Raw genomic sequence first — 25,913 nt, 5'->3', positions numbered from 1 at the left:
ACTGGGGCACCACATCTGGTTTTAGAGGCCCGAGTGGAGAAACAGAAACAATCCACCACAGTTCCCATTCTTGGGAAGGAGGGAGTTGTTATACCCAGGTGACAGGAGGAAGAAACCTGCTTCTGTCACCAAGAAGGCGTGGCTGGAGGTGGCAGAACAGGTCAGCAGCAGGAGCACGGTGCCCAGGTCTTGGGTACAGTGCAGGAAGCGATTTAATGACCTAACCAGGTCAGGAAAAGTGAGTACAGTTACTGATTCACCTACATCCTGTGGTGCACATCACCCCCCTCTCACTCTGTCTTGCCAAGCCTACTCCATCACATCACTCCTCACACCCACTTAAGTTTCATTATCAACTTACCTTCACTTTCTGTTTACTTCCTCACCTCCCCATTTGTGAACCCACCACTCCCACTCACCCCAATCCTGATCCAATGTCATGAATCTGTCCGATACTCACCCTCTGATGCATCACTTTTGTGGGCAGTCTCACCCAAAGCAATGCATCCATCCGGTTATCCCGTCACCCTCACTCACTCACATGTCTATTCTTTCTCCCCTTGCAGGAGAAAAGAGCCCAAAACACACGGGAGGGAAGGAGGACTGGAGGGGGGTCACCACAAATAGTGGCCTTGACAGAGGTAGGGAGGAAGGAACTTAAAACATTTACAATCACCAGGGAAAGGGTTTTGAAAAAAATATTAGAACTAAAAGCTGACAAGTCATCCTAGGGTCTTAAAAGAAGTGGGGGCTGCAGAGATAGTAGATGCATTGGTATTAATTTTCCAAAATTCCCTAGATTCTGGAAGGGTCCCATCAGATTGGAAAATAGCAAATGTAACTCCTCTATTCAAGAAAGGAGGGAGACATAAAGCAGGAAATTACAGGCCAGTTAGCTTAACATCTGTCATAGGGAAAATGCTATACTCTATTATTAAGGAGGTTATAGCAGGACACTTAGAAAAACTCAATGCAATCAGGCAGAGTCAACACGGCCTTGTGAAAGGGAAATTGTGTTTGACTAATTTATTAGAGTTCTTTGAGGAAGTAACAAGCAACGTGGATAAAGGGGATCCTGTGGACGTGGTGTACTTGGATTTCCAGAAGGCTTTTGACAAGGTACCACATCAAGGCTACTACACAAAACAAGAGCTCATGGTGTAGGGGGTAACATATTAGCATGGATAAACAATTGGTTAGCTAACAGGAAACAGAGAGTAGACATAAATGGGTCATTTTCAGGTTGGCAAGACATAACGAGTGGAGTACCACAGGGATCAGTGCTTGGGCCTCAACTATTTACAATCTATATCAATGACTTGGATGAAGGGACCGAATGTAAGGTTGCTAAATTTGCTGATGACACAAAGGTAGGTAGGAAAATAAGCTGTGAAGAGGACATAAGGAGTCTGCAAAGGGATATAGATAGGTTAAGTGGGCAAAAATTTGTCAGATGGAGTATAATGTGGGAAAATGTGAACTTGTCCACTTTGGCAGGAGGAATAGAAAAGCAGTATATTATTTAAATGGAGAGAGATTGCAGAACTCTGAGGTACAGAGGGATCTGGGTGTCCTAGTACATGAATCACAAAAAGTTAGTATGCTTACTTTCCCACCTACCTTTGTGTCATCAGCAAATTTAGCAACCTTACATTCGGTCCCTTCATCCAAGTCATTGATATAGATTGTAAATAGTTGAGGCCCAAGCACTGATCCCTGTTGTACTCTACTCGTTACGTCTTGCCAACCTGAAAATGACCCATTTATGCCTACTCTCTGTTTCCTGTTAGCTAACCAATCGTTTATCCATGCTAATATGTTACCCCCTACACCATGAGCTCTTGTTTTGTGTAGTAGCCTTGATGTGGTACCTTGTCAAAAGCCTTCTGGAAATCCAAGTACACCACGTCCACAGGATCCCCTTTATCCACGTTGCTTGTTACTTTCTCAAAGAACTCTAATAAATTAGTCAAACACAAGTGATTAGGAAGGCAAATGGAATTTTGTCATTTATTGCAAGGGGAATGGAATATAAAAGTAGAGATATTTTGCTACAGTTGTACAGGGCATTGGTGAGACCACGTCTAGAATACTCTGTGCAGTTTTGGTCTCCTGATTTAGGAAAGGACATAATTGCTTTGGAGGCGGTTCAGAGAAGTTTTCACTCGACTGATTCCTGGGATGAGGGGATTATCTTATGAGGAAAGGTTGGACAAGTTGGGCCTGTATACACTGGAGTTTAGAAGAATGAGAGGTGATCTTATTGAAACATATAAGATCCTGAGGGGACTAGAAGGGATAGATACTGAGAAGATGTTTCTCCTTGTGGAAAAGACTAGAACTAGGGGCCACAATTTAAAAATAAGGGGTCTCCCATTTAAGACAGAGATGAGGAGGAATTTTTTCCCTCAGAGGGTCGTGAGTCTGTGGAACTCCCTTCCCCAGTGAGTGGTGGAGGCAGGCTCATTGAATATTTTTAAGGCTGAGTTAGATAGATCCCTGATTAATAAGGAAGTCAAAGGTTATAGTAGGTAGATGGGAAAGTAGAGTTGAGGTCGCAATCAGATCACCCATGATCTTAACAAATGGCAGAGTCGGCTTGAGGGGTTAAATGGCCTACTCCTGCTCTTAATTCGTATGTTCGTATGTAGAGGAGGAGGCGTTGGAACTAAGACGGACACAGGAATATCTGGCCGTCGGAGATGCCGAGACTGGCACCCCGCAAACTTCTGGTAACAGAACTTTAAGAACCCTCACACTCAACATGAATTGATGTTATCAGTGATTGACCTCTTGCACACCTCAGGATGCTCATCACAACATCAATTCTGTGATGATTCTTAATATTGCTGTTTGTTCTCTTCCAGCGCTTTCAAGGAGTGCTGAACAGGCCGACGACATGGACAAGGGCAATCCCTCAGAGGAACTCCCCGCCTCTGAGGGTGCACCGTCACATTATAGCAAGCCATGCACCAGTGCAGATACTCACACCTCGCTGGGTACTGTTAGATTGTTAGTTGGATTGTCACCTGGTGAGTCACCACACACAAGTGAACACAAGCAGAAACTGGTGACAGGGGTAGCTGTGGAGAGTCCGCGTCAGGGGGCACACTCCTCTCCAAGCTCTGCTCAGCTGGACACAGATGCTGAACCCCGGGGTCCATCTTGAAAAAGAGAATGATCAAGGTACAGACGCACCTTTACGATGTACTGGAAAACTTGCCATGCTCAGACTCCACATTTGTGGAGAGGATGGAGGAGTCCACTTGCAACATTAGTGGAATGGTGGCACAGGTGAAGGTGGGAATGTCTGCGATGGAGAGAATGGCAGCCTCCATGGCACACACATTTGAGTCCGTTCAGGGCCCTGACAACGGCCGTGCAGACTCAGGGTGAACAACATTCTGCTGCCTTAAATAGGCAGACAGATACATTGGCAGTGGCCTTACAAGGCATCACATATGTCCTCCAAGCTGTTATAGGAGTGATGTGGCCCTGGCCTAGGATAGGGATGATGGTGAAAGAGGACATGGAAGCGGGGACTACACTCAAAGTGCTCCCACCCATTGCCCCGCCCCCCCCCTCAACCGGTAACCACAATGTTGCCTCCTCTCCAGATGGCGAGTCTGCCCCTGCACAGGTGCAGGCGGAGCAGTCTTTGGCGGGGCCTTCACGATCTCCAAAATCCAGAGGGCGTAGGCCCAGATCATCTCAGCAGTCAGGGCAGGGACCTCAACAACCTGCCACTACCTCTACTGAAGCCACAAGGGATGCACCCTGTAGAAGTAGTAGGAAGGGGAAGGCAAAGGTTTTGTGATCATTAAGGCTGTGCACAAGGATGTCTGACTAAATGTCATGTTTTTCATTTATAATTGTTTTTTCTTACCTATACATCAAATGTTATAACTTTCACCACCACTGCCATGTCTTGACCATTCTTGAGTCCCTTTCGTGAAAGTGCCCTTTCATCACGCTCATCACCCTCATCATGAACAGCGAGACTTAATGCCACCCATTGGGCGCATTTACAATGGGTGTATGTGTGGTTTTAGGACTGCTTTTTGCAAACGGAGGGGGTTGTGGGGCTGGGTGATGGTGATGATGGTCGTCGTTCCAGGTGCTCTGCGTATTTGACTATCTTCACTTTGCAGATCTCCTTATGAGAACCTATCAAATATGAGTGACTCCCTGGCATCACAAGCAGCCAGCTGTGCCACTGCTCTATTGATGGGTTCCCATTGTCCTCCTCTTACTCCTCCTCCTCATCCTCGTCTTCTTCAATGTTGCTGGCAGGCGTGGATCCTTCATGAGCGCATTGGACCTCATACACGTGTAACCCTCTCTGTTGAACGATGTTGTGCAGAACGCAACAGACAACTATTATTCTACACAACCTCGCCAGTGAGTACTGAAGGGCTTCCCCAGATCGATCCAGGCACCTGAAGCGCATCTTGAGCATTCCTATGGCTTGTTCAGTGACAAACCTGGTGGTGATGTGACTGTCGTTGTACCGCTGCTGTGCCTCGCCGGTGGGGTTTCTCACAGCTATCATGAGTCATGTCTGCAGGGGATAGTCCTTGTCTCCAAGGAGCCAGCCCTTAAGTCTGTTTTGTGTGTGGCAGAGGGCCGGGATGTTGGATTCACACAAAATGAAGGAATCATGGCAGCTGTCAGGGAATTTGGCACACACCTGCAGAAATATTTTCCGATGGTCGCAAACCAACTATGCGTTGATGGAGTGATATCCCTTTCGGTTGATGAAAAGTCCTGGCTTGTGTGGAGGTCCTCGGATTGCTACATGTGTGCAATCAATTGCACCCTGCACCCGTGAGAAGCCATTCAGAGAGTGGAAACGCACTGCTCTCTCAGTCTGGCTGATGTCGTCGATGGGGAAGTTGACCTCATTGGATGCCCTGCAAACAAGTCATCGTGACCTGTCGTATACACTTACGTGCAGACGATTGACAGATCCTGGTGATGTCACCAGTGGTGCTCTGGAAGGATCTGGAGGTGAAGAAATTGAGGGCAGTGGTGACTTAAACTGCGACAGGCCATGGGTGCCCACCAGGCCCATCCCGCAGTAGCTCTGCTTGAAGGATCCTGCAGATGTCTGCGACCACCTGGCGACTCAATCTGAGCCTTCATAGGCACTGCTGCTCAGGGAGGTCCAGGAAGCTCAGCCTCTGTCTATAGCCCCTCTCGTGGGTAGTGCCTCCTGCGATCTCAGCCCCTCAGTTGGTCCCCTCTCTGCTCTTCTGCAGGTCCTTCTGGCACACCTCTGTCTTGTGGAGCTGCAACTCCCAGAACTGCACGCCGTGCCTGCAGTGGATGGTGATGTGCCTTCTCCTCAGATGTACTGCTGAATAAATCCATTGAGTCCCCCGTCCTGATGGTGTCAGTTTGAGGGGGTCCAAAATGTAGGTAAATATGTGTGAACATAAGAATTCTGAGTGTGAACAAAGAAATCTCAGTCTAAACACAAAGAACTCCCAGCCAAAGTTTGGTCTGAGAGAATTGATTGCCCTGCTGCAAAAACTCACCTTTTCTTCACACGTGTCAATCATTGGTTTAAAGGTCCAAATGGGAACCAGCTGCAACTCACCTCTGTTTCCATGGCGTCTTTCAGAGACCATGGGAGAAACGTTATGGGAAAGTTAAAATCGTTTGTCTGGCTGAATACACAAAAGTTTAATCCCCTTAACTGCTTCAGCGGCATTAACTGGACCTTTAAATATTGGCCCGCCGGCTTCAAGTGCCGACGGGACTTCCAGGTTTCAGAAGTGCGCGCACCCAGATGTGTCTGGGTCAAACCCGGAAGTCGGCGGGATGGAGCCAGGATTCGGTCCCACTCCCAAAACCAACAATTTTCACTGCCCACTCACCCCCAACCCACCCGTTCTTGGGGGTTAAAATTTATCCCTTGATCACTATCAAGAGTACCACACAGGAGACTATCGGAGAAGATTAATGATTAAGCAATTAGAGCAAGAGTAGCAAATTGGATTAAAAACTTGTTGGAACAGAAGAAACAGAAAGTAGGGGTTAAAGGGAGTTCCTCAGAGTGTTTGGAAGTGGGTAGCAGTTTTCTACAGATTTCTGCTCTGGGTCCAGTTCTTTTTACTCTGAACATTCAAGATGTGGATCTTAAGTTAGAGGGAGTGGTGTCCAAATTTGCAGATGATACTAAAATCGGAGACATGGCAAATAATCCTGAAGACCAAAGCAAGTTGCAAGGGGATATTGATAAGACGGTGGAATGGACAAAGTAGAGGCAGATAGAATTCAATGTCAGTAAGTACATTTTAGGAAAAAAATAAAAGTAATAATCATACTTTGGGGGAAAGTTGGGTCATGTGGAAAAGCAAAAAGATTTGGGGGTTCAGGTTCACAAGACATTAAAAGCAGCACCTCAAGTAGATAAAGTCATTAAAAAAAGCTAATTGAATGCTGGGTTTTATGGAAAGAAGTATAGAATGTAAGATTCATGGTGAATCCAGATAAAACCTTAATATGAACCACTCTTGGAGTAGTGTGTGCAGTTTTGAGTTCCACATTATAGGAAGGATGTTGAAGCAACTGAAAGGATTCAGTAGATTGCTGCCTAGTATGAGAAAATGCAAATATGAAAAAGATGTGAAAAATTGGGACTGTTTTCATTAGAAGAGAGGAGATTAAGGGATGAATTGACAGAGGTGTTTAAAATTACAAAGGGTTGGGACAGTCTAGCTAAAAGCTGATTGAGGAGTGTAGAATGAGGCGACAAAGGTATAACATTAAATGTAAGAGATTTAGGACAGCGAGCAGTAGAAACAGTTTTACACAAAGGGTTGTGAGGATGTGGAATGCACTGCAGATGCTGATGATTGAAGCAAATGCCATGAGAAAATTTAAGACTAGGTATTATAGGTGGTTGAAGCAAAGGGGGGAAAAGGGATATGAGAACAGGATAGGCACATGGAATTAGGACTGCTGCTCATGTGGAGGATAAATATTAGCACGAATGATTGGGCCGATTGGGCCGAATGGCCTGTTTCCATATTGTAGTTTCTACGTAAATCTAGTGACACCTTCTGAAAAGTGCTTGGTGGAGAGGCAGGATGAGGACAAGAATTAAGCTTGGTTGTGATGCCCCCATGGTTAAATAGCCTGTAATACTGTCTAGGCTCACACATAAAGAATGATTACTTCGGCGAGTAGCAGACGACTGTTTGTACAATGGAACAATCCCCAACTCAAGTAAAAATCTTCGGAGGTGAGAAAATCTTTGAAGGCGGTGGGGTGGGGGGGGGTGTTGATGGGGGGTTGGTGGGGGGAGGTTGGAGGAAAGGCAGAGAGGGAGCATCAACACCAAAAATGTCAATTAAGAAATACCCACCTGTAATTTCTGTTTTTATTATTTTGCCAGTGAAAATATTCCATAGGAATAAGAAAATTATTGACGCTCTAGAAAGCTGGGCAAAGTTCACAAAATAGATTGAATGAACTGTGTGTACCTATGTGCAAACATATGTTGTGCAGCCAGTTTGGAAAGGTTAGGCATGCTTTACTTGCTTGATAAGTTGTCCAATACTTTTACTGATTTTGCGTTAATATACAAATTCATTATTTGATTTTGCTTTTGTTTTTTTAAGGGTGCAGTATAAAAATCATATACCTGCACAGACCAAGCAGGATAAATGCAATTAGAATAAACGTTGCTCCTAATGATAGTTGTATGATTTATAAGAACTTGTTAGTGATGCAGAAACTACAAAGCATCATTGAACTGAAGGAGACCAATCTCAAAATACATTGAAATAGTAGCTGTGCAGAGGCTGTGATTGCAGGCTGACTGCACATTGCTTGCATGACAGACTCGCTGAAATCAGCTCATGGACCAGGAGATTAGAGAGTCACCTGAGGAGAAAAGTTAATGAAGTCCAGTCAACATGCCTCAGCTTACAAAGGCCAGTTGTTCTCTACTATCTCATATGTCCTATTCTTATTCATTACCCAAAAACATAAGCAGCAAACGTGCACAGAAATGTCCATTTCATCACATTTGACTAAAATATAGCTCAGCTTTGTACTTTAAAATCCATGTTCTCTGAATCCAAAAGAGTGTTGCTATTTTGGAAAATGTTTTAGTTCTATACTATATGAAGTGAACATAGAGAATATTCAAATGTGGAATGTACCAGGTCAGGTTGAATATATTAGATTAGCAGCCTGCAATTTTTGCTTTATCTTTTTGGATTGGGTCAGGGGCAGAAAGAAAATTCAGAAGAAAATTCATAGCTTTCTTGAAAATTGTACCTATGGTTATTCACTTCACCTTGAGTGATTAAATGTTATGGAAAGTCTAGGACTTGTAATGGATGGGCCATGACAGTGCAATAGATGGTATCAGCCCATTATCCTTACTTCTTCCAGTGGACCATCTACAATTACACACATGCAAGTGATGATCTCACCTGATTGTGATATTGTACTGTCTGTAGCCTTTGACACTGTTGACCGCACTTGCCTGCAGCCTTTGACGTGGTTGACCACACCATCCTCGTCCAACGCCTCTCCTCCATCATCCAGCTTGGTGGGACTGCGCTCGCCTGGTTCCATTCTTATCTATCTAGTCATAGCCAGAGAATCACCTGCAACGGCTTCTCTTCCTGCTCCCACACTGTTACCTCTGGAGTCCCAGAAGGATCTATCCTTGGCCCCCTCCTATTTCTCATCTCCATGCTGCCCCTCTGCGACATCATCTGAAAACACGACGTCAGATTCCACATGTATGCTGACGACACCCAACTCTACCTCACTACCACCTCCCTCCACCCCTTCATTTTCTCCCATTTGTCACATTGCTTGTCCGAGCAAAAATTTCCTCCAACTAAATATTGGGAAGACCGAAGCCATTGTCTTTGGTCCCTACTGCAAACTCCGTTCCCTAGCCACTGACTCTATCCCTCTCCCTGACCACTGTCTGAGGCTGAACTAGACCGTTCACAACCTTGACGTTCTATTTGACCCTGAGATGAGCTTCATCACCAAGATCGCCTACTTCCACCTGCATAACATCGCCCGTCTCCACCCCTGCCACAGCTCATCTGCTGCTGAAACCCTCATCCATGCCTTTGCCACCTCCAGACTGGACTATTCCAATGCTCTCCTGGCTGGCCTCCCATCTTCCACCCTCCATAAGGAAGCTCATCCAAAACTCTGCTGCCCGTATCCTAACTCACACCAATTCCTGTTCTCCCATCACCCCTGTGCTCGCTGACCTACATTGGCTCCTGGTCTGGGAACGTCTCGATTTTAAAATTCTCTTCCTTGTTTTCAAATCCCTCCATGGCCTTGCCCCTCCCTATCTCTGTAACTTCCTCCAGCCCTACAAACCTCCGAGATCTCAACGCTCATTCAATTCTTGCCTCTTGTGCATCCCCGATTTTAATCACTCCACTATTGGTGGCTGTGCCTTCAACAGCCTAGGCCCTAAGCTCTGGAATTCCCTCCCATAACCTCTCCACCTCTCTATCTCTCTCTCCACCTTTAAGACACTCCTTAAAATCTACCTCTTTGAACAAGCTTTCAGTCACCTGTCCTAATACCTCCTTATGCGGCTCGGTGTCAAATTTTGTTTGATAGCAATTTTGTTTTGAAGCACCTTGGGACGTTTCACTAAATTAACGGTGCTATGTAAATGAAAGTTGTTGTTGTTGCTGTTGTTGTTTGCGGCTCATGATCCAGTAACTTGGACTTTATTTCACTAAATTTTTATAAAGGAATAACATACATGTACACAGCTGATTTTTGCATTTTTCTACCATATATTTATTTATGATTTATTGGTTTTGCTAGCTCAATCTGTAACTAACCACTTGGGGCTGTGTCAGAGTAACTTAGAATTGTTTTCCACAATGTACCATTTTTTTTTTCTTTGAAAAGTGTCGTGTGCTTGGCACACCCACTGATGGCATGGTATGGGAATTCACTGTGTCCGTCTCTACTATCTCACCTCTGTGCCTGCCTCCACTTGTCACCCCAAGCAGTACACTGGACTACCTATAAAATATTTATGTTATATATATTAAATATTACCAATGTAATATATTCAACATTATTCAACCCTACCTGGGTACATTCCATACGGGTACGGTAGCATAGTGGTTATGTTACTGGGCTAGTAATCCAAAGGCCTGGATTAAAATCTGAAGTCAAGAGTTCAAATCCCGCCAGCTGGCAAATTTAAATTCAATTAATTAATTTCAATTAAATAAAAATCTGGAATTAAAATACTAGTATCAGTAATGGTGGCCATGAAACTACCGGATTGTCGTAAAAACCCATCTGGTTCACTAATGTCCTTTAGGGAAGGAAACCTGCCGTCCTTACCCGGTCTGGCCTATATGTGACTCCAGACCCACAGCAATGTGGGTTGATTCTTAATTGCCCTCTGAAATGGCCTAGCAAGCCACTCAGTTGTAAAATCTCGCTACAAAAAGTCATAACAAGAATAAAACCGGACGGACCACCCGGCATCGGACCACTAGACACCGGACACGACAACGGCAAACCAAGCCCAGTCGACCCTGCAAAGTCCTCCTCACTAACATCTGGGGACTTGTGCCAAAATTGGGAGAGCTGTCCCACAGACCAGTCAAGCAACAGCTTGACATAGCCATGCTCACAGAATCATATCTTTCAGCCAACGTCCCAGACTCTTCCATCACCATCCCTGGGTATATCCTGTCCCACCAGCAGGACAGACCCACCAGAGGTGGCGGTACAGTGATATACAGTCAGGAGGGAGTGGCCCTGGGAGTCCTTAACATTGACTCTGGACCAGATCAGATCAAAGCTCTGCAGTCCTGCCATATCCAGTCGTGAATGGTGGTGGACAATTAAACAGCTAACGGGAGGAGGAGGCTCTGCAAACATCCCCATCCTCAATGATGGCGGAGTCCAGCATGTGAGTGCAAAAGACAAGGCTGAAGTGTTTGCAACCATCTTCAGCCAGAAGTGCCGAGTGGATGATCCATCTTGGCCTCCTCCCGGTATCCCCACCATCACAGAAGCCAGTCTTCAACCAATTCGATTCACTCCACGTGATATCAAGAAATGGCTGAGTGCACTGGATACAGCAAAGGCTATGGGCCCCGACAACATCCCAGCTGTAGTGCTGAAGCCTTGTGCTCCAGAACTAGCTGCGCCTCTAGCCAAACTGTTCCAGTACAGCTACAACACTGGCATCTACCCGACAATGTGGAAAATTGCCCAGGTATGTCCTGTCCACAAAAGCAGGACAAATCCAATCCGGCCAATTATCGCCCCATCAGTCTACTCTCAATCATCAGCAAAGTGATGGAAAGTGTCGTGACAATGCTATCAAGCGGCACTTACCCACCGATGCTCAGTTTGGGTTCCGCCAGAACCACTCGGCTCCAGACCTCATTACAGCCTTGGTCCAAACATGGACAAAAGATCTGAATTGCAGAGGTGAGGTGAGAGTGACTGCCCTTGACATCAAGGCAGCATTTGACCGAGTGTGGCACCAAGGAGCCCTAGTGAAATTGAAGTCCATGGGAATCAGGGGGAAAACTCTCCAGTGGCTGGAGTCATACCTAGCACAAAGGAAGATGGTAGTGGTTGTTGGAGGCCAATCATCTCAGCCCCAGGACATTGCTGCAGGAGTTCCTCAGGGCAGTGTCCTAGGCCCAACCATCTTCAGCTGCTTCATCAATGACCTTCCCTCCATCATAAGGTCAGAAATGGGGATGTTCGCTGATGATTGTACAATGTTCAGTTCCATTAGTGCCAGGCAATAACCATCTCCAACAAGAGAGAGTCTAACCACCTCCCCTTGACAGTCAACGGCATTTCCATCGCTGAATCCCCCACCATTAACATCCTGGGGTCACCATTGACCAGAAACTTAACTGGACCAGCCATATAAATACTGTGGCTACAAGAGCAGGTCAGAGGCTGGGTATTCTGTGGCGAGTGACTCACCTCCTGACTCCCCAAACCCTTTCCATCATCTACAAGGCACAAGTCAGGAGTGTGATGGAATACTCTCCACTTGCTTGGATGAGTGCAGCTCCAACAACACTCAAGAAGCTCAACACCATCCATTACAAAGCATCTCGCTTGATTGGCACCCCATCCACCATCCTAAACATTCACTCCCTTCACCACCAGCGCACAGTGGCTGCAGTGTCGACCATCCACAGGATGCACTGCAGCAACTCGCCAAGGTTTCTTCAACAGCACCTCCCAAACCCGCGACCTCTACCACCTAGAAGGACAAGAGCAGCAGGCACATGGGAACAACACCACCTGCACGTTCCCCTCCACGTCACACACCATCCCGACTTGGAAATATATCTCCGTTCCACCATCGTTGCTGGGTCAAAACCCTGGAACTCCCTTCCTAATAGCACTGTGGGAGAACCTTTACCACACGGACTGCAGCGGTTCAAGAAGGCAGCTCACCACCACCTTCTCAAGGGCAATTAGGGATGGGCAATAAATGCCGGCCTCGCCAGCGACGCCCACATCCCATGAACGAATAAATTTAAAAAAGCTTATTCTATCTGTTCCTTTCATGTAGTCTAGAAATAAAACATACAAGAACATTTCCGAATAATAATTATTCTTTTAATATGTAGCACTTTACTTTGCCCATTGTTCCAAACAGTGGGCAATTTAAATGATGATAATGTAGACTTTGGGCAATGGGCCAGAATGAGGCAGGGAGTATTCATCCACTCAAGCATATTTAGTCTTTTGTTTTTGTTCCATATTAGTTGCAAGAGAGGGAAAAAGCTGATAAAATGTTGCTTTTAGGGAAAAGAAAACTTAATTTGAAGGCAAATTCAAAGAAAGCAAAATTAATTGCTCAGTCCATGCCCCTATTTGTTCTTTTTACAGTTGACAATGTAACACTTTTTACTGTTTCATAATGAGAGAAAAAGCTGACAGGGAGAGTTTTTCTGGCATTTCAATGATTACATTTTTTTAAATTTTAGATTTTTTTTTCAGATTTAAGGTAATTGGTGAAAGAACCAGAGGCACGATGAGGAGATTTTTTTTACACAGCAAGTTGTTATGATCTGGAATGCGCTGCCTGAAAGGGTGGTGGAAGCAGATTCAATAGTAACTTTTAAAAGGAAATTGGATAAATATTTGAAGGGGAAAAATTTGAAGGTCTACAGGGAAAAGACAGGGAAGTGGGACTAATTGGATAGTTATTTCAAAGAGCTGGAGATGACACTTATCACCTGTCATGGGGATAATTGTTTCATTGGCATTTCTCTACTTGGTTATTGCAGAAGTCAGGTCAAGAAATCGGGGGCCCAGAAATAGCATTAGATTTGTCAACAAGCAAAGTAATCCCCCTTTCCATTGCATTCCTATCTTACAATTAGTGCATGCAATAATTAAGAGAACTTAAAATGGTATGTGCCATGATGCAGCTATTTGCAGCACTAGCACTGTCATTTGTTTTAGAAAATAAAATAGTCCAAAGGTATGTTAAAGTAGCACGTCAATTAATGCTTGTGGAATCCAACTGAAAATAACCACAAAATAATTTGAACTTTCTATCTTTGTTCATTCACACTCACTCTCAACTGTGTCCAGTTGAGCTTGGATATTTGCAGTGCGTACTCTCCATGAGTGTGGAACTAGGTTATTGGGCAGGAAGGGACCTCATTATTCTTTTTGAAAACGTTTTAAATAATTGCTATAATACAGAGAATTACATGAAGGACACTTGAAGAACTGCGTAACAAATGTATAGACCTGATATGCTAGCCCCAATTATTTTAAATTAGTCTTGTGTACGTCTGAATATATTTACATATACTTATGTAAACTGACTATGCAAACATTTTCACACTTTATACCAAGTAATCAATTTGGGTAGGTCAGATCAATAAAAATGTTTTTCTGCACTGTTTCCCTAACAAAGTCTCTCAAACACCCAGCCACAAAACAGCTTCACAGCAAAAGCTTAGCACTTTAAAGTCGTGAACTGTCTATGCTTATGGGCTCTCTGAATGGGAATGCCATTTGAGATAAAGTGATGAACAGCATTGTAATATGGGCACATGTCCAATGGGAATCACAATGAAGCTAATCAAACCCAATTTCCTTTAACATTCATAGCAGCTTTCAAAGAGAGGAGACTGATTACATCTGAATTGGATGAAAGCACAGCTCCTGGAGGAGAAAATACAGTATTGAATGTCTAACTGGATAGGCCACCCAGTTATCCCACTCCTCGACGAATGTCATTATCATCTCACTCTTATTCATTCATAGACCAAAAAATAACTCATAAAATGTAATGCTCAAGGTCACTTAACAAAAGTTTATCTTGAGGGAACTTTCCAGTTCCATCCCTTCCATTGTTTCTTTTTCCGAATAACATAATTTTTGTGCCTATTGGTAATAGAACACATTTTTTTAAGAGTACAGAAAAATATTGTACATCAAATTTGTCCATGAGCATTATCCCAAAAATTCAAACCCAGCCCATTCTCCCTGAACATGGACATAATTGTTCTTTCAGTTGGTAGAAATGCAGCCCTCAATTTTAAAAAGTTAATAACTTAAAAGCTGATTTAGTAGAACCAACACGTAGCCCAGAAATGACTGAGTGATGTTATCATGTAAATACTTAATCCATCATTTCCTATTTTAATGGAGGCATTAAACTGTTTGTATGAAAGGGATTTAAAAAAGCAGAAAGACAGATCTAATATGAGTACAATAAGCATTTGCATGATAATGGTCACTAATTTCCAAGTCCATATGATTCGTCGAAGTAGTAAATAGCTGCGCTAAAAAACTATAGATATGTAATTAGTATACATTACAGATTGATGCACATTTTGAATATTCTTTAAAATGCTGAGTTCTTCTAACTAAACTGTCCTTGTGCTAATGCCTTAAGAATCTGTATATCCCTATCATTTTACATCAAATACTCAAATTGCCCAAGGAACTGCACCGAAATAAGGAGCCTCGAGGGAGTCACAGAATCCAAGCCTGTTTGTTGGACGTTTGTTTGATCTAAATAGTACAATGCTTGTTAAGGTATGGCTTATGCTTTCGATTTTTACATTTTTAGTTCATATTGGAACTAATGAAAGTGAAGTAATGAATGGAAAAATCATACAAGTTCACTTTCTATTATGCACAGTATCAGATGTTTTTAATCTATATTTTTGTGAATTTTTAAGTAGACACTATTTGAGATGGGAATAAGAACACACTTTAACTTTTTGCACCAAAGTCAGCTTTAAACATTATAAGGTATAATGTTTGGACAGTACCGCAAAACGGATGATAGCAAATCGGCAGCCCATTTTACACTCCGCACGATTTTCTTTTCCACTGAAGTTGGCTGCTGTGTCCCTCCATGAGCCTTTTGGAACTGAGATAGTCCTCATCTTAGGGTAGCTTAGGCTCCAGAGGGACCTGCTGCAGGCAGCATCTCCTGTGAAGCTGCATGTGCAGCGTGGTCCTGGATGTATTCTACTGCAAGAGTGGCATTTGAGAGGGCTGCTGGGAGGGCCACTGGTACAAGGCCTCGCCTCTGCTTGTCCACTGATCAAGAGGAAAGTTGTATGAATGACACCCATCAAATCATTAAAGCCCTGAGAAATAATTCTCTGGATTCCAGCCATAGTTTCTTGGAGTCCAGAACAGACAGCCCTCCCTTCCCTTGAACTCAAGGCATCTGTGGCATCAGTCCCAGCTTTTGTACCAGGCATATGATTGTCTTTAGGTCCTCTGTTGGGGGGAGGGGAGGGGAGGGATGCCTTTGCCACAGATTGTTCAGGAGTTACCATATGCTTCATCATTCAGCTACAGATGCGATTAGTGGGCTTCTCCAACTACACTGACCATCTGCAGTACGTCCCCAGTGCTGAACATATGTTTTATGCTCTGCAAGCATAAAAGAAGGACTCTTGAAATCTGGATCCTAAGGCTCTTCATCTAAGGGCAGATGTATCCTGACCCTCCAGAGAAGAATGCTTATTGTCTCATTTTCCACTTGGCCACTCGTGCTCCTCGCATCACTTTGTGAACTTGCCTCAGGATCACTAACTCCTCCACTATCCCCAGATGGGTGTCTCTCGGCTGATGTTTGAAGAGGAGTGGGTGATTTGCAGCATGTGTGAAGAAAGACAATGAGGCCAGGATTCTCTTTTACTGCTTCTGCTGTGACACATGTAAGGGCATACAAAATGAAAAGTAAGCATGGATAAATGGGCTGCTGTCTGGCCATTCTACTTTCTGTACAAAGTATGACATGAGAGTTCATCATGTTTAGTAATGACAAATTATGTGTGCTGCATGAGTTGAAAAGACAGAAAAAGATGAATTGCATGTCTAATGTGCATTTGCTACCTTCCCTCCTACTTCCTTCTTTTCTAGTCCTTCTCGCCTCCTTCTCTCATATCCCTGCCCAAGACTTCCAGGGCTGCCTCCCCATGTGAAGTGAGAGGCTGGAGATTGGTAGGTCTATCATCAATGGCTATTTTTTGGTGCAGGTTATGTGCCACTTTTAAGAAGAAAGTGGACAATATGAAGTCCCTCTTGTTTGCCATCATATGGAATGCAACCCAGAAGTTAGTAACCATCCCTTAATGGGAGTAATAACAAATAGGTGCATAAAATAAGTGACTGCGTACTGTGTGAGACTTTTACTATTTCCCTTCACCTTGGGTTGAGTGCAGGCACACTTGCTGGGGATGAAGGGCTGTGAGGCATATAGTGGTACCTCCTGCACATTGCTGATAGGTTGTAGATGGTAGAACTGAGTTTCCTGACCATGCCACAAGGTAAAACCTATTCCCTGGCTAAAAAGGTCAAGTAAAAGGGACTGGAGACTTTTTTCACCAGGTCTCCACCGTTATATTGCCCTGAGATTTGCAGGCTTTCCTCAAAGGGCAGAGCAGCACCACTGTGTGCAATAGATGCAGGCCTAATATACTCATGTAAATGAGCAAACGTTTTTAGCTCCCGCCTCAATTTTCTGACAATGTGGCCCAAGGGTACCCAGGAAGCTGGTGGTGGGCTTTAACTGGGAACTCTTCAGACTGGATGTCGGAGGGGGCCCAGTAGCAAGCCATAGAGGATCCCAATGAAAGTTTTTTTTAAAAAATTCCTACTCGCCCCACCACATCTTTGAGCCTTAGGGTCTTTTAGCTGCTTTTCATCAATAACAACAAAACGACCTTGAGACAAACAGTCAGTACTGCAGCTGTGCTCCTCTTTCCTTTCCTATTTACTGACGCAAGGCCCTGCCAGGGGATGGGCCTGTACCAGGGGTGGAGACAGGCCATGTTATTAGCCTGCTACATCAAATTTGGGTGCTGCTCAGCCTGGACAGGCAAAGGGCACTTCAGGCGCACTGCTGGTCCAGCACTTGGAGGTAAGGGAAACCATTCCCAATGTTCAATGCAATGAGGTGTAGGAGGCTAAAAAATGCTTATTATGGTGCACTGTTGCATGGTCTGACTGCCTCCTCTTACCTTGGCTGCTCTGTCTGGGAGTTGATGCATGGAAGTTGATGGGGGTGGCTCTGACTGCTTTGGCCACTCCTTCTACTGGGTCTGGTCCCTTTTTGCTGGCCTCCCTCCCTCAGTTCCACATATTTGCTTTCTTCTTTGCCCTTATTTGGGACAATAAAAACTCGACTGCAGAATCTGCGAATTTTGGAGCTGTGCACCAAGCTATAGTATCCTTGGACATATTTATTTCTGGCACAATTCAAAATCTTTACTATTAAATTTTAAACGGGTGCTGCTGACCCTTTAAGCTGTTGCAACCATTTAAATGTTGCAGTAGCGCTGGATTTCCCAAGCCCACAAGAAGCAAGCTGCCAATTGATAGCATTAATAATAATATTGGGAACGCACCCTCATATTTTTAGTTGGCGGGGTCAGAGTCGGGTCATGCCGGCAAACAGAAGTCCTGCCCTGACCAACTTCCTGTGCGAATCCTGCCCAATTGGAAAATCTAGCTCACAATGTCATAAACCCCATGAGAAAAGTTTGATATTGAATTGCAACCTTACACTTTTTGCCAGGCATTTATCCTTTGTATTATGTTATGTAACTTAATAAAACATGCTTTTTCTGTTATGTGGTAAACAACAAATGAGGGTAATAGAGGTAGCTGGTGAAGATAACAGCAATGTAGTTGGCAATACTGGTAGATGAAAAATACTCCTTTAATGCCCTTGATGAATCTTTTATAAAACTACGAGAATTTTTCCAGACAATGTCAGATTAAACCTAAGCATTATTGCCAGAAATTGATACTTAGCAGCATTCATAGTCATTTTAATTGGTAGTCATTTTTTTGATTCTTAAAGAAATTACTGTCAATTTATAGAAATTGAACTGGAAATGTAAATTGGAACAATAAATAATATTTTGGTCTACTGTTTACTCTCTCTCTCTTTCATCCTGCATCTAGCTTGATCTTTTAAAATTAATCTTTCTGCCACACTGTTTTAGCATGTTGACGGCAATTCTCATTTTATGTATTCTCACCATGAAATCTTCACTGACAGCACAAATGTTACTCACAATAGTGAGATGGAAGAAGTTTTCCACTTCCTCTAGTCCTCCATCAACAAGCTCGATGTTGAGTATTGACACCCAATTTCTCATCTTGCCCATGGCTATAGGTCCGAAATACCGTGGTCTTGCTGACCTTATGATCCAAAGCTCTGCTACCTGTATCCTGACTTGCACCAAGTCCCGTTCACCCATCACCCCTGTGCTCGCTGACCTACATTGGCTCCCAGTCCAGCAATGACCCAAATTTAAAATTCTTATCCTCGAGTTCAAATCCCTCTATGGCTTTACCCTTCCCTAACTCTGTAACCTGCTCCAGCCCTACAACACTCTGAGAACTCTGCGTTCCTCCAATTCTGGCCTCTTATACATCCCCAATTTCCTTTGCTCCACCATTGGCGGCTGTGCCTTCAGCTGTCTAGGTCCTAAGCTCTGGAATTCCCTCCCTAAACCTTTCTACTTCTTTCTCCTCCTATAAGACGCTCCTTAAAACCTCTTCGACCAAGCTTTCGGTCACCTGTCCTAATGCCTCCTTATGTGGCTCGGTGTCAAATTTTGTCTGCTAACACTCCTGTGAAGCACCTTGGGATGTTTTACTACATTAAAGGAGCTATAGAAATGCAAGTTGTTGTTATTATGGTTCATTTTCTTTGCCCTTCAGTAGCTGTCTAATGCCTTTGTCTGCGTATTAATTCTTGACTATAAGATTAAGATTATATCTTCAGCAAAGTCATCATCTCTCAAGTTTTCACCTTGTTTCCACAAGCCTTCTGCTCAGATTGTGATTTATAAACCAATCCTTGATGGGTATCCCTGCCTGTCTCTAGATTTTGTAGTGAACTATCATGTCAGCTTCCCCCATTCTCAAACACAGTAACTAGCATTAAGATGGAAGGGTTTCACCAGATTCAAACATTTTTCCAGTATCAGAAGATTTTCCAGACGCTTGGTCTATTTAGATTTTCATGTGTTTTCTAGAAATCCATGAAATTGATATACAGCTTTCTCTGTTATTTATACACATTTTAATAATGCAATAACTAGAGGGGGATTCTCCATCCCAAGTAAAGTTCTGGACAAGGTTATTACTAACAGGATAAAGAACCAAGTGAAAGCAGAACAAACAGGATTTCAACTTCTAAGCAGTTGCAGTGAACAAATCTCCATGTTGAGGAACATTGTTGAATTGTGAGTTCTGCAGTTTGAGAGGAATTTTACAGATGTTCAAATTCCATCTTGTTTTATGAACAGAACTACAACTAAAATAAGAACAGAAAGTCCTGGAACTTCACAGTAGATCAATCAGCATATGAAAGTGAACGATAGTTTATAATTTTGGGTGTAATCTTTCATCTGAATGGACTGTGACAATGACAACCGGTTATTCATGGGACCTGATGCTAATAAAGGAGATGAGCAGCTAACAAAACTCATGTACAATAAATATAAAGACAACCTGGTTACTTCTTTGAACGCTTTCTCTAATGGTTTAACAAAAAGGACTAATCACAATTAGTCCATGAGTATGCCTAAGTGGTGAGAAATGAGATTTGGTTGCATCTTAATTAACTTTACGAATGAATAGCTTATCTAATCGAGCAAGTGTTTCTATACAGAATATAACCCTTAACATAACCTGATTAAAGTCTTGGTGAAGAACCAGTAATGAACTTAGAGATTTGGGCTTTGCCTACCACCACAATGGCCTTAAACATAGAATCAGAACACAGTTAATTTAACGTTGGTATGATGAAAAACTATATTATGTACTCTGAAAACTAACTAGGGATCAGAACACTAAAGAGATGCAGATGTGTACAAGTTAATGAATGCCACAGGACATGGTTTATTAGACACAGATTTTATTATAAATAATGTGCTTCATGCTTTTGAACAAGCCTAGTTCAATGCTTTGGAAAAAAAATCTTGCAAAACGCATCGGACTAATGTTCCTCAGATATAATTTTATTGAATTGATTGATTCAGAAGTGCACTAAATCATACATTCTAATAAAGGATTGGGCAGGAAAATGCGATCAGTGAGCTATGAAAGATTTTGAATCATGAGAATCACTAAAATGTAAGAATCTTAGAAATCTTGGATATGTTCACAAATATGAAAGTAGTAAATTTGAAGTGCTTATGTGACCTCTTCTATTCAGCTAAGGGCTGCACATTCTTCCTGTCCTATTATCCCTCTTGAATTTTTCCTTTGAGCCTACCTAAAAGCAAACACCTCAAAACAGAATCACAGCTGATACCATTCATTTACTTTGGCTGTGACAATGTAAGTCATCTCTTTGTACCCAAGAATTACTTTTCAATTACTTTTCAATCCTTATTCCACAGTCAACTCTATAGGATAAGATCAAAATATGCTATTAGTAAGAGACTGTGATGGCTTTATGTCTTGCCTTTTGTAAATCTGTTCACACTGTGCTTAAAATCTGGATTCAAGTCATTATTGACTCTTGAGCAATATGTTTCAAGGAGGAGGTTTTTGAAATCCCTTTGAACATAAGCACTTGACTGCCAAAACCCATAAAATAACATAAGGTTAGAATCTGCCGTTTTTTTCAGAACCTACTGTAAATCAAGACATGTTCCACATGTTCTATGTCTTGTTAAGATCATAGGGCTTAATTTTCAACCCAGCACCATAGTGCAAATCTATTTTGATCCATGTTTGTGCTGCAAATTAATGTGCTTGTTCCAGCTGTGGTGGTTATGTTTGAATGCCTGATTACCTTAATATCAGATAGCAAACATATCATGTATATAAATAGGATGCACATTGAAAAATATTGAGCTAGTGGGCTAAATTTTCTTCCACTATCCCGCTTGAAATTAGGCGGGACAGTGGCGGAAATGGCAGGAAAATTAGGTGGTGAGGCCTACTGCCGCCACCTTGCCCGAACCTGGATTTCCATCCATCCAAGACTACAGCCCCTTCCCCACTCACTGCTTGTAAATGCTAGCAGGAGGTAGAGCCCGGCCTCCTAACCCATTTTGCTACAACCTGCCCCTGTTACTGCTGTTCCCTAGACCCACACTGGAGGCCCCCAATCACTTACTTATGTAGTCCTTGGCCTCTTCTGAGGCCAACAAGGCTGTAACTCCCGCTATCTTCAGGTCTCTATTGCCCCTTAAGGTCCCTTGCTGCCTCTTGTGGTGGAATTTTCTCAGTGTCAGTGGCTTTTTCTCTCTTGGTGGCATGAATCCCACTGGGAGTCTACCATGCATGAATAATGAACGGGTTGTGGCAGCATCGGAGGGGCAAGCTTCTCTGGAACACAATCACAAAGAAAGAAATCCTGCTCAATATCTTTTACTCCCTATCCACATACATTTCCATATTTCATAAGGCTGAGATGTTTTGTGTGTCTAATAATAGCTTAGTGCTGGTATTTTTCAAAAAACTATACTTTGTATAAATTTTGTGTTCATCAAGGGGAGAAACGAATTTCTGGGGAATGTAACACATCAAGTACTCCCAGATCAGGTCTATCACACCCGGCTGTAAAGCATCCTTCATTCAGCTTAGAAGAGTACTACTCTCCCCCCCACTGCACCAATGTGAAATCTATCATTACCCATATCAGCCATCCATACCAATGTTTTGCTGTGGAGATCCCTTCACCAGTGCCTAGCTGAGACTGCTCAAACTCATTTTGTATTAGAGGCAGTGGAGAAAATAGGGCATGGCAATTCGATTGTGTCCGGATTGGGGTGCAAGCGCCTAATGAGGCCTGTGACAAGAGCATGCGGAATTAGTCCGCCGGCCTTGTTTGTTTATTACCGGCGAGCTGCAGGCACCAGTCGCGGCCAAGAGGAAGCTCATCGGTCTCGGGAAGAACAAAGATTGGCTCAGGTGCTGGCCGAGGTGGTAAGCAGAGTCCAGGAGCGTTCCGTTTTTGAGTCCCAGGCGGATGGCTGAAACAAACGTTAGGCTCCTTGAATATGTAAATTAGGGGCCTAACACCTGTTAAAGGAGCCCTTTGGCAAATTGATCACCTCATGAACATTGCAGGTGTTGGGCCTGCATTACCCAAGATGCTTTTGTGGCCGAGAACAGACCTAGACTAATTTCTATCCCATTTGTTTTCAAGTATAGTTAGTGTTGAAATTGAAGCTGTCTTTCTTTAAATGGAAACCGGAGCCCATTACCTGCGAGGTTTATCCAAGTTATTTGACCTGTAGGTTAACCAGACTGCAGCAGCTTGATCCTAGTTGCTAATTAAATGATGACCCCTTGAAGGACGATGGGGATTTGAGTTGTGAACTCTAACATTTAATTAACAAATTCTAGGTAAAATTGACGTACATGTCAAGTTGCTCATTAACAGGGAATGCAAATATCTACTATTGTTGCTTTGAACTTGATTAACAGCATTTTATTCAAAGGCCCTTTGGTCAGGGATATATACTGCAGATTCCTCATTATTTTTAGTTCAGTTTGGTTCAGTTTCTGGAATTGCCACTTGGAAGTCTCAAAGGCTGTTGTTGTGATTTTTGGTCATGTTCTTCTGTGAAACCTGTACAAAAGGACACCTCCAAAAAAGGGACACTCATTGACAGACCAAATAATTTACTGTACATACAATGACCATTTTGAAAATAGGGACACCTGCAAATAAAGGACACCTGATGCAAGTCCCTTAGATGTCCCTAATTTACAGGTTTCACTGTATTTACTATTATAAATTGCTACGTCAATACTTCTCATGAATTTAACTTTTATCTGTCATGGTGTAGTTCCTGGCTTTGGCCACTAGGTGGCTCTGTGGAATGAGTTGCTGAAGTCCCTCTTCCAACTGTCGCCATTTTGTAAAAAAAATGTATATTCATCAACTGACTGTGGACAATTTATTAGTAAATAAAGTCATAATGTGCTTAGTTACAACAAAGCTACATCCACAAATGTAAAAATAGTGAATAACTAACAGATCTGAAAATTTGATATGTTGGGTGAGATTGTAAGAATGCACTGAGACTTGGAATTCCTGTTGAGCGTGATTTTTTAGATCCCATGAGTTTGTGATGAAGTTTGAATTAATGCCGGCAAATAACTTAACTAATAATTTTTTTTTTGAATGGCTTTATAAAAGAATTTCTCGGCTTTACCTTACATGCACAATGAGCTTGGCTCTGGTAATTCTGCATTATTGAAAGAGAAGTGTTGTAGATAGGCACTCATTTGAGTCCAATATTTGATTCCTGCTTGTGACTGGACTTAATTTTCCCCATGTGCTTGTTTTTAGTAAACTGAGAAGTAAAGAACTAAAGTCAGTTCGAATATGTGGATATTTGAATTTACAATTTTGTGGAATTATCAATAAAAACCTTTTCAAAATGAACTGTAGCAGATTTTAACACACTCTTGTACTTTCCTAAATTGTCTGTTGATGGGCACCTTGTGCGAGCATGGAACTATGTTTCTGTCCTCCTGGAGTGTTAACAAGGAGGAGAGGTTTTGTATTTTCAAGATGCATGGAGACAGCACACTTACCACTAATATTTAAAATGGCAAGCATTGCTCAGATTGCCATCTCTTCAGTGGAATATTTTCTTATTTCTAACGTTTTCTCTGTCTTACCTGTCTTATTCACAGCATTTGTGTCACTTCAAGGGGTATTACATTCTTCAAGAGATGTGTTAGCAACACCGATTAAATAAATTATTGTGGTGCCCCAGATGCCCCCTTACTGTGCACCATTTTTAGACTGTCCATATTTATCATTTAGTGATTAATATTAAGAAGTGAAAGTTTTCACAATCCTGACTCACACTGATATTTAAGCAATTATTTTGGCACCATTCATGATTCATGTCAGGTCCACATTGTGGGTGCTTGTCATGGTATTCTTTCTTCTTTTTGCTTTGGGATGATAAAACACTATTCAAACTTAACTATTGTTTTTGCAGGTTATAGACTGAACAGAGAGCTATAATAACTATGAACTTTAAGCTTTTCATAATGACAGCCACATGAAAAAGAGACCCTGGGGATTTTGAAAGGTCATTGGTCTCTCCCAAGCTTACATTTATGCAGCAACATAGTGTTGTACTGTTCCTTCAAAATATTGATAACCATTTTTGTTTGTAATCTCAATAATAAATTAATTACAGTCAAAGCAAAGTAATTTGAAAACAACATTTCTTCACCTATTGCTATTTGAAATATTTCAGATAAAATGACACCAGTGACTTGGACAGTGAAAGATAGAATATTCTACATTGGCGCTGCTAAAGTCAAAGATTAAACTTTGGAGTTACCAAACTTCATATTTCAAACATACTTCTTCTTGGAGATAGCACAATATGCAATTAAGTCAGGTTGTATAGCTAACCCATCACTAAATGTATTGCAATTGAAAGTTCTAATGTGCTAAGGATTTATATGTTGAATCAAGAGAACAACAGATGTTTTTAGTCAATATAATGCAGTTCCTCATATAAGTGCCTGCCATTGAGATTGTGAGTTATCTATTTTACGGTTCAAGTCTTTAAGCAAAAAGGCTGCAAGGTGTTTTGTTCCAAAGAATAATAGCTTTATTAAGAAGTTATAATAAGTAACAAAGATGTTAAAATACAAGAGTACAATTAAACATGCGAGTAAGATGAATACAACCTGACAAAGTTTATCACTGTACAAGGATTCGAGGTGCACCTCTCGAAGGTCTTTAATTAGTTGAGCGGTCTAGCCTCGCTCCGAGAATATTCGAATCAATACGAAAAGATACCCAACTTTATATAGGTTTTAGACACAATTAGCGCTATGTGGACCTCCCATCAACCATCCTTTCTGTCTCATGGGACTGCGATCAGTCCCACTCCCTTATACTCACATCTGACTTTACCACCTCCCTCATGATTAGTTGTTTCTGAGTTATCAATAACTCTTATCTTTACCCAAAGCATAATAAAGCAGGAGACAGCTCCCCTTTCCTAACTTATAAACAGGAAATGGGGATGACACCAGATGCTCATTACTTACTCTCTTACACAAGGTCATAAAAAGCTTGTCTTGGACAGACTGAAAGCCTTAGTTCACAGGGAGAACTGACATAATGGCCCCGATATTACCAGGGAGGCGGGTTGGCAGCGGGGGGGTCGACTGGGCGCGTGGGTAACCCGCCCAGTAAAATCAGTGGGTTCCCCACGCAATCGTGAGTAAATTGAAGCCACTTACCTTGGCTTCCGGGTTTGGAAACCTGTCCAGTGGGCGGACTGTGCACCTGCATCATAGGCTGTCAGCTGGAGGAGCCCTATTTAAAGGGGCAGTCTCCAATGCTGCTCCTGCAGCAAACAGCCAAAATTACAGCATGGAGC

This window comes from Heptranchias perlo, chromosome 6, assembly GCF_035084215.1.
Source record: "Heptranchias perlo isolate sHepPer1 chromosome 6, sHepPer1.hap1, whole genome shotgun sequence".
In the NCBI taxonomy this organism is placed as follows: Eukaryota; Metazoa; Chordata; class Chondrichthyes; order Hexanchiformes; family Hexanchidae; genus Heptranchias; species Heptranchias perlo.
The sequence above is the reverse complement of the archived record's forward strand: the minus strand, read 5'-3'. Positions refer to the sequence as shown.